This window comes from Gorilla gorilla, chromosome 6 (assembly GCF_029281585.2).
Source record: "Gorilla gorilla gorilla isolate KB3781 chromosome 6, NHGRI_mGorGor1-v2.1_pri, whole genome shotgun sequence".
Taxonomy (NCBI): Eukaryota; Metazoa; Chordata; class Mammalia; order Primates; family Hominidae; genus Gorilla; species Gorilla gorilla.
This window is the reverse complement of record NC_073230.2, coordinates 137,503,982-137,512,031: the sequence shown is the minus strand read 5'-3', so window position 1 is coordinate 137,512,031 and position 8,050 is coordinate 137,503,982. Positions and strand designations below refer to the sequence as shown.

General features: G+C 46.1%; 1 pseudogene; it reads left to right on the top strand.

The window, feature by feature from the left end:
- Nucleotides 1-2,641: 2,641 nt before the first annotated feature.
- LOC109027811 (large ribosomal subunit protein eL37-like) lies at nucleotides 2,642-3,079 on the top strand (annotated as a pseudogene).
- Nucleotides 3,080-8,050: the final 4,971 nt, after the last annotated feature.

The window sequence follows — 8,050 nt, the reverse complement described above, 5'->3', positions numbered from 1 at the left end:
CTCAGCTCACTGCAACCTCTGCCTCCCAGGCTCAAGCAATCCTCCCACCTCAGCCTCCCAGGTAGCTGGGACTACAGGCATGCTCCACCATGCCTGGCTAATTTTTTTTTTTTTTTTTTGGTAGACAAGGGGTTTCACCATGTTGCCTAGGCTGGTCTCAAACTCCTGGGCTCAAACAAGCTGCCTGCTTCAGCCTGCCAAAGTGTTGGGATTACAGGTGTGAGCTCCCATGCCCGACCTGTTATTTACTGTTATACATTTAAAAATATTATTCCTTTGTCGTCCAGCTTCCTTGATGATAGAAGGTGAGGGTTTTATGTCATTCATTGCTTCTGGACAATTCCAGCCACTATCTCTTAGAATATTGCCTCTCTCTATTCTGTTTTCTTCTTACAGTACTTCAATTGGATGCATGTTCATCTTAGTCTGGTCTTCATGTCTCTTAATATTTCCTTCATATTTTCCAAGTTTTTGGCCCTCTCTGCTTCATTCTGTATAACTTTTTAGATCTTGTAGGGGAGGGGGTTTGGCTTGTTTTTGTTTCTGTATTTTTTTAATTCACTAATTCTGTCTTCTGTCCTATCTAATCTGTTGTTTAACTTGCCCATTGAGTTTTTAATTTTGATTATCGTGGCTTTCAGTTTTAGATGTTCTATTGATTTATTTTTTTCAAATCTCATCTGTTTTGATAGCATATGGCTCCTTTGTCATGTTTTCAGTTTTATTTTTTTCTGTAAACATTTTTTAAATTCTTATTTTTTACTTCATACCTAATGATTCTGTTATAGGAAAATGGAAAGGATATTATGCAGCTGTTTCTTGGGTATGCTGGCATTTGCTCATGTAGGCTTGTTTCTGTGTGATTTATTTTTTGCATTTGAGCTTTACTTGTCCAAACTTTTTGTGTGGGAATCATACATAGCCTGGGTTAACTGCAGCTCCTCCAGAGAAGCTTTGCGCAAAGCTTCTTCAAGGAACTAACAATCCACAGCTAATGTTTGTTCATGTTTGATCTTGTGTTTGCCCAGACCAGGCACAGTACGCATTCTGTTTGCAAATACGCCTGAAGCCCAGGATTGCAAATTCTCAGTGGAAATGTTTTTTCAGGTCCAGAATTATGGCTGAAGCAGACACATTTTCCCTTTCTCCTCCTTTTGTTGATGGGCCCCAGCTTTATGCCAGGCTTTGGTTATTAACATTACTGAACAGCCCCCTCCCCGCCCCTGCCCACCCAAATCCAGCCACAGCTTCAGGGTTCTCATTTCTTTGCTTTGTTTGTTTGTTTGTTTGTTGTCCCTGTAGCTTTCCCTTCCTCCTCCACCCTCAAGCTCTGCTATGCATTTAAAGGAATGTTTGTCATGCTTTAGGTGGGAATACTGTCTGATTATCTAGTTCCTATACTGCCTGAAATTGAATCCAGGGGGAAATAGTACAGATACAAACGCAGGTAATTTCTAGTGTTCTCAGCCCCACTGGAGCCCATTATGGATCCATGTGCTCCAGAAGATGAGTTAATCAGACAAGATCAGGCGTTCAGGGTGGTATGGCTGTAGACAGAAGATGAGTTAATCAGATAATGGAATTCCTATGCTATTAGATAATTGATGTATGACCTCTCTGGGTAAATTAGAGCCTTGACCCAATCAGAACGCACTAGTTGTATTTTTTAATTTTAATTTTTTAATTTTTTTATTTATAGAGACAGGGTCTCAGTGTTACCCAGTCTGGTCTTGAACTTCCAAGTTCAAGTGATCCTCTTGCCTTGGCCTCCCAAAGTGTTGGGATTAAATGTGTGAGTCACCATACCCAGCTTTATTTATTTATTTTATGTATTTACTTACTTACTTTTAGAGACAGGGTATCTCTCTGTTGCCCAGGCTGGAGTGCAGTGGTGCAATCATAGCTTGTTGCACCTTCAACCTCCTGGGCTCAAGTGATTCTCCTGAGTCAGCACCCTGCCCCACTCCCAGTAGCTGGAACTACAGGTACGTACCACTGTGCCCAGCTAATTAAATTTTTTTGTTTGTAGAGACAGGGTCTTGCTTGGTTGCACAGGCTGGTCTCAAACTCCTAGCCTCAAGTGTTCCTTCCACCTCAGCCTCCCAAAGCACTGGGATTACAGGTGTGAACCGCTACAGCAGCCTAGATAGAATGCATTATTTTTAAGAGGGATTATATGGGTTGGCTGTGTCCCCACCCAAATCTCATCTTGAATTGTAGTTCCCATAATCCCCATGTGTCCTCAGAGGGACCTGGTGGGAGGTAATTGAATCATGGGGCAGTTACCCCCATGCTGCTGTTCTCAAAATAGTGAGTGAGTTCTCATGAGAACTGATGGTTTTCTTAGGGGCTTCTCCCACACTTCTTTTTGCTGCCACCAGGTGAAGAAGGATGTGTTTGCTTCCCCTTCCACCATGATTGTAAGTTTCCTGAGGCCTCCACAGCCATGAGGAACTGTGAGTCAATTAAACCTCTTTATAAATTACCCAGTCTCCAGCTGTTCTTTATAGTGGTGTGAGAACAGATTAATACAAGGGGTTTGAAGATGGGTAATCAGTGCTAAATCTTGCAGGTGGCCAGGAGGAGGGATGTTAGCCACAAAGGTTTGTTTTTCCAAGACCCTTCAATCAGTCACCCTCATGCTTAATTTTCCTACATGGAGCTTTAGGGGAAGCCATGAGGAACATGGTGTCTGACACGTAGTAAGTGTTCAGTAAATATTTGCTGACCAGATGTAGTGGAAGTGCCTTATCTTCCAGTCTGTTTGGTCTCAGCTGCAGAAGTGAGATGATGAAGGGAATGTCATCGTTTGGAAAGCATCACAGTAAGACACACACATTGTGCCACCACTGTGGCTCTAAGGCCCACCACCTCCAGAAGATGACCTGTGGCAAATGTGGCTACCCTGCCAAACACAAGAGGAAATATAACTGGGTGCCAAGGCTAAATGGCGAAATACCACCAGAACTTGTTGAATGAGACACCTAAAAATTGTTTGCCACAGACTGAGGCAGAGATTCCGAAAAGGAACACACCTAAACCCAAGAGGGTAGCTGTTGCAGCATCCAGTTCATCTTAAGAATTTCAGTGACTAGTCATGTGATAAATGTTCTAGTTTTAAAAAATAAATAAATAAATATTTGCTGACCGAAAGTTGAATGCATAACTGAGTCATTGTGTCACAAAACAACTCCCTAATTTTCTGCAGTAAGCTTCCCTCTTTGTTGATGTGACAATCCCCAACCCAGAGTTGGAGAATAAGTTTGTAAAAACATTAATATTACGCCTGTAATTCCAGCACTTTGGGGGGCCGAGGTGGGCAGATTGCTTGAGGCTAGGAGTTTGAGACCAGCCTGGGCAACATGGCAAAGGTGAAACCCTGTCTCTACAAAAAAAAATACAAAAATTAGCCAGGCGTGGTGGTGTGCGCCTATAGTGCCAGCTACTCAGGAGGCTGAGGTGGGAAAATCACCTGACTCCAGGAAGTCCAGGCTGCAGTGAGCCATGATTGCGCCACTGTCCTCCAGCCTGGGTGACAGGAGTGAGACCCTGAGACACACACACACACACACACACACACACACACACACACCCCAAAAGCCAAAACAAAACATTGATACAAATGAGAGTGCGTGAATACATTGGGGTGATGTGTGACAGCCATTTCAGATTAATTGAAGAAAGCTTCCTGTGCAAAGTGGACTTGGAGTTGAATGGTGAAGGATGGGCTGCCCCAACACTTACATATGAATTGGGAACAGTAATATCTATGGGGTACTTACTATGCCCCAGCACTATACTAAGTTCTCTCCATCTATCAGAGCATTTAATCCTCCCAACAACCCTTAGAGGTGGGCAGTATTATGATCCTATTTTGCAGATGAGGGATCGAGACACACAGAATTTAAGTAACTTGCTAATAAGTGATGGGGCTGGAATTCAAACCCAGGCAGTGTAGCCGCGTGTTTGTGTGCCCAGCTGTCATGCCATATGGTTCTGCTTGGGTCTGTGTTCCTATACACAGAGCTACATTTTGTTCCACGGAGCACCATGTCATGGGAAGCCTCTGAGCCTTGCTTGTACTGTTCTCAAAACTTGAAATGACCCTTTCTTTGTCTGTTGAGCTCTTATTCATCTTTTCTGCCTCCACTGAGATTTTTGGTGCCTCCAGAATTTGACTGTAGTTTGGGCAAGGGCAACAAAGACAAAGAGGAAGGAAAGAATCTATAGTCTATGATTAGAAAAGATCAATAGACTCTGATTTTTATTATATAAAGGGAACAAAGAGACATCCAGGTTGGCTCCTGGCCTGTGGCTCCAGGGGACCAAGATGCAACCTCCTGTGTGTGGACAGAGATGGGGATTGATTGAGGCATGTTTAGGAGTTTTAGGAAATGCTATTTGCATCCTAGTTCCCAGCTTGTCTCTAATTAGGACTGTTTTATCCAGAAAAGAAACAGAAATGGTGGCAGGAAGCACGCTGTAGTCTATTCAATATAGTGTGGGCAGCAATACAAAACCTGCCTACCCAAACATACCTTCCACTTTGTGTGAAATCCCCACCCATCGGGATTAAGCGTTATCCTGAAAGGCACATTTTAAAGCCATGTACTGAGCTCCTGTTCTGTGCCAGGCACCATCTAAGAGTGTACCATGTTTTGTCTCATTTAATTTTCATAGTAATCCTAAAAAAAGTGCCATCATAATTGTTAGCCATTTTACAAATGAGGAAACTGGCCTCTGAGAAAAAGAACTCACCTAGAATAACAGAGCCCCCAAAAATGGCAGAATCAGGACAAGTCCAAGTTAGGATGCTAGAATCTGTGCTTTTAAGTATTTCTCACACTCCCTCTCATTGTTACGCCTCCTGTGTGTGTTTATACCCTTGCCCCCTGCCTCTTGAGAGTGGAAGGGAGCCCTCATGGGGAGAAGTCTTTCCTCTTAGCAGTAAGTCATTGCTTTACTAGCAAAGCCCGGAGCCAGGGAAGTAATGCAAATGCTGGGATAACACTGTCCCAGGAGGAGGGGGAGATCTCAGCAGGCGCCCTGACCTGCAGGGGTTGAGCAGCAGTTCAGGGCAGCCTCCAGGGTAGCCAGACCTCCCAGCTCGGGGAGGAAGTGAGCAGGCCAGTTCTACCACTGGCCAGAGCAGTGCTCTCCCCATGGAGCTGACTCAGCCAGAAACCACCCTGGGCCACCCACAACGGGAAGGAGGGATCTGTCCTCACCTTTGCCCTGCAACTGAGACATCGAGGCAGGGAGAGGCTGGGTGGACATAGGAACCAGAATCCCTGCTTGTGGGGCGGGGGCGGGAGCTGGGGCGGGTGGGCTCCTTTGCCAGGGATTGTGATTTGGGGCTACCAAGTATGCCCCATCCCATAGCCAGGAACAGTCTCCCGGTCATCTCAGAAGCCACCCTCAGGTCCTAGCTGGAGGGTCTGTGGGTGCCTCTGGGGTCTCGTAGATTGTTCTCCAAGTGGAGGGGCCTCCAAAAGGGATGGTCCCAGAACTCAGGGAGGCAACCACTCCCTCCTCCTGAAGGTGACCACATCATGACCTGTGCCTTCTGTTGGTGCGGCCCAGGGCTCCCTGAGGAGGAATGCCAGGTACCCCTGACACTAGACAGAATTGTAAACTCCTTTAGGATGGTAGAGCCCAGTCCAGTTCCCCCAGGGCCCGAGAGGAGTCTTTGTGTGACAGCCTGACTGCCATATGCAGGTGCCTTCCTGCACCCTTTAGGGACCTATAGGTGCAACAGGGAAATAGGTGAAAGGTCCCTCTCCAGGTAGGTCTCCACTCTCACCCATGAGGTCAGCAACCTGGGCTAGGTGGGTGGGCTGAAGTGACTGAGTCTTTCCCAAAAGCTGGGAAAGGAATAGGTCTTGCTCTGGTCACAAGCAGGTCAAGGACTGGTGAGCTGAAAGGCTTCTTGGAAGCAGTGTCTCTTTGGGACAGGGGGAGTTTCTATTCTGATGAATTTTGCTTATAACAACTTGTAAAGATGGTGGTGAGGTTGGTGTTTTATATTAGGTCACTCAAGGTCCCAAGGTGGGGACAGGGGTGGGCATCAGTCCTGGCCTGGGGCATCATACCTGGATGTCATGCCACCACGTGGACATTAGATGACAAGCATGTTGAGAGTGGATTTCTAGCCCCATCCACCCCAACCTCCTGTCTTGCACACCATGGGCTCCAAAGGGCTCCAAAGCTCAGTGATTAGTTTTTAAGTGAAAATTTTTGGCTAAATTTTGGACTTAAAAAAAATGGTCCTGGCCAGGTGCTGTGGCTCATGCCTGTAATCCCAGCACTTTCTGAGGCTGAGGCAGGTGGATCACTTGAGGTCAGGAGTTCGAGACCAGCCTGGCCAACATGGCGAAACCCCATCTCTCCTAAAAATACAAAAATTAGCCGGGTGTGGTGGCGGGCACCTATAATCCGAGCTACTTGGGAGGCTGAGGCAGGACAATCACTTGAATCCAAGAGGCAGAGGTTGCAGTGAGCCAAGATCACTCCACTGCACTCCAGCCTGTGACAAAGCAAGGCTCTGTCTCAAAAAAAAAAAAAAAAAAAAAAAAAGTGGTCCTAACCATGCCCCACATTTGTGCTGAGGTGCACCCAAGTCCCACACACTATGCTTCTTCATCCCTGGACTTTTTTCCTGTGCTGTTCTGTTTTCTCTACTTGGAATGGTCATACCTCCTTCGTGGTCCTAACTCCTCATCCTTTAAATTTCGGTCTAGACGTCACTTCCTTCAGGAAGTCGTTGCCAATGCTCTGAATCTTAGTTCAGTGTCCCTCCTCTGTGCTCCCATAATTCCTTCCTGGATTAGCATACATCACATGGGACTTGTAATCACCTGTTTCCTAGCCTTGGTCCTTCATTAGATTAAAAGCCTTGAGGGCAGTGACTGGGTCTCGTTCATGTCCATGCCCCTGTGCCTAACACATAGTAGATGCTCACTAGATATTTATGGGATTAATGTGTTAGGGACACTCCTTCTTCTATTTCCTCCCCAGTAGCTGACCTAGAGTTCAACCATCTGCTGAGTGAGACATAAGATTTACCTCTTGTAGAGAGAGGTCTATTTTATAAAAGCCTTCAAGCCCAAAGAAATAATATCTAAAGATGAAAGCCAGCTGGGCACAGTAGCTCACACCTGTAATCCTAACACTTTGGGAGGCTGAGGCAGGAGCCTCATGAACTCAGCCCAAGAGTTCATGACCAGCCTGGGAAACATAGTGAGACCCACATCTCTACAAAAAAAAAAAAAAAAAAAAGAAAATTGTTCTTAAAAATTAGCAGGATGTGGTGGCACACATCTGCAGTTTCAGCTACTTGGGAGGCTAAGGTGGGAGGATCACTTGAGCCTGGGAGGTCGAGGCTTTAGTGAGCCATGATTTTACCACTGCACTCCAGCCTGGATGACACAGTGAGACCATGTCTCAAAAAAAAAAAAAAAAAGATGAAAACCTAAACACCTTGGCGGGTATAGGTGTTCCTCCTGCAAATAACACCTGGGGGTGGTGGTGATAATCTGTTCTGGAACTGCTGCTGTTAAGAAGCAATGGTAGGGCTGGGTGTGGTGGCTAACACCTGTAATCCCAGCACTTTGTTTTGGGAGGCCGAGGTGGATGGATCACCTGAGGTCAGGAGTTCGAGAACAGCCTGGCCAACATGGTGACACCCCGTCTCTACTAAAAATACAAAAATTAGCTGGGCATGGTGCCACATGCCTGTAATCCCAGCTACTCGGGAGGCTGAGGCAGGAAAATCCCTTGAATCCAGGAAGCAGAGGTTGCAGTGAGCCGAGATCACACCACTGCACTCTAGCCTGGGTGACAGAGTGAGACTCCATCTCGAGGAAGAAAAAAAAGAGAACCAATAGTAGGGGTGTGTGCATGTGTGGAGATGAAATGGAAGGCATTTTTAGGTCTAGAGTGTCTCTTTGGTCCAGTGGCATATATACAGTGACATAATGGGCAACTGGGAAGGTAGGCAGATGTGGATTGACTGATCCTGCACAATACTGTGAGGCTGGTAGAGGATCTC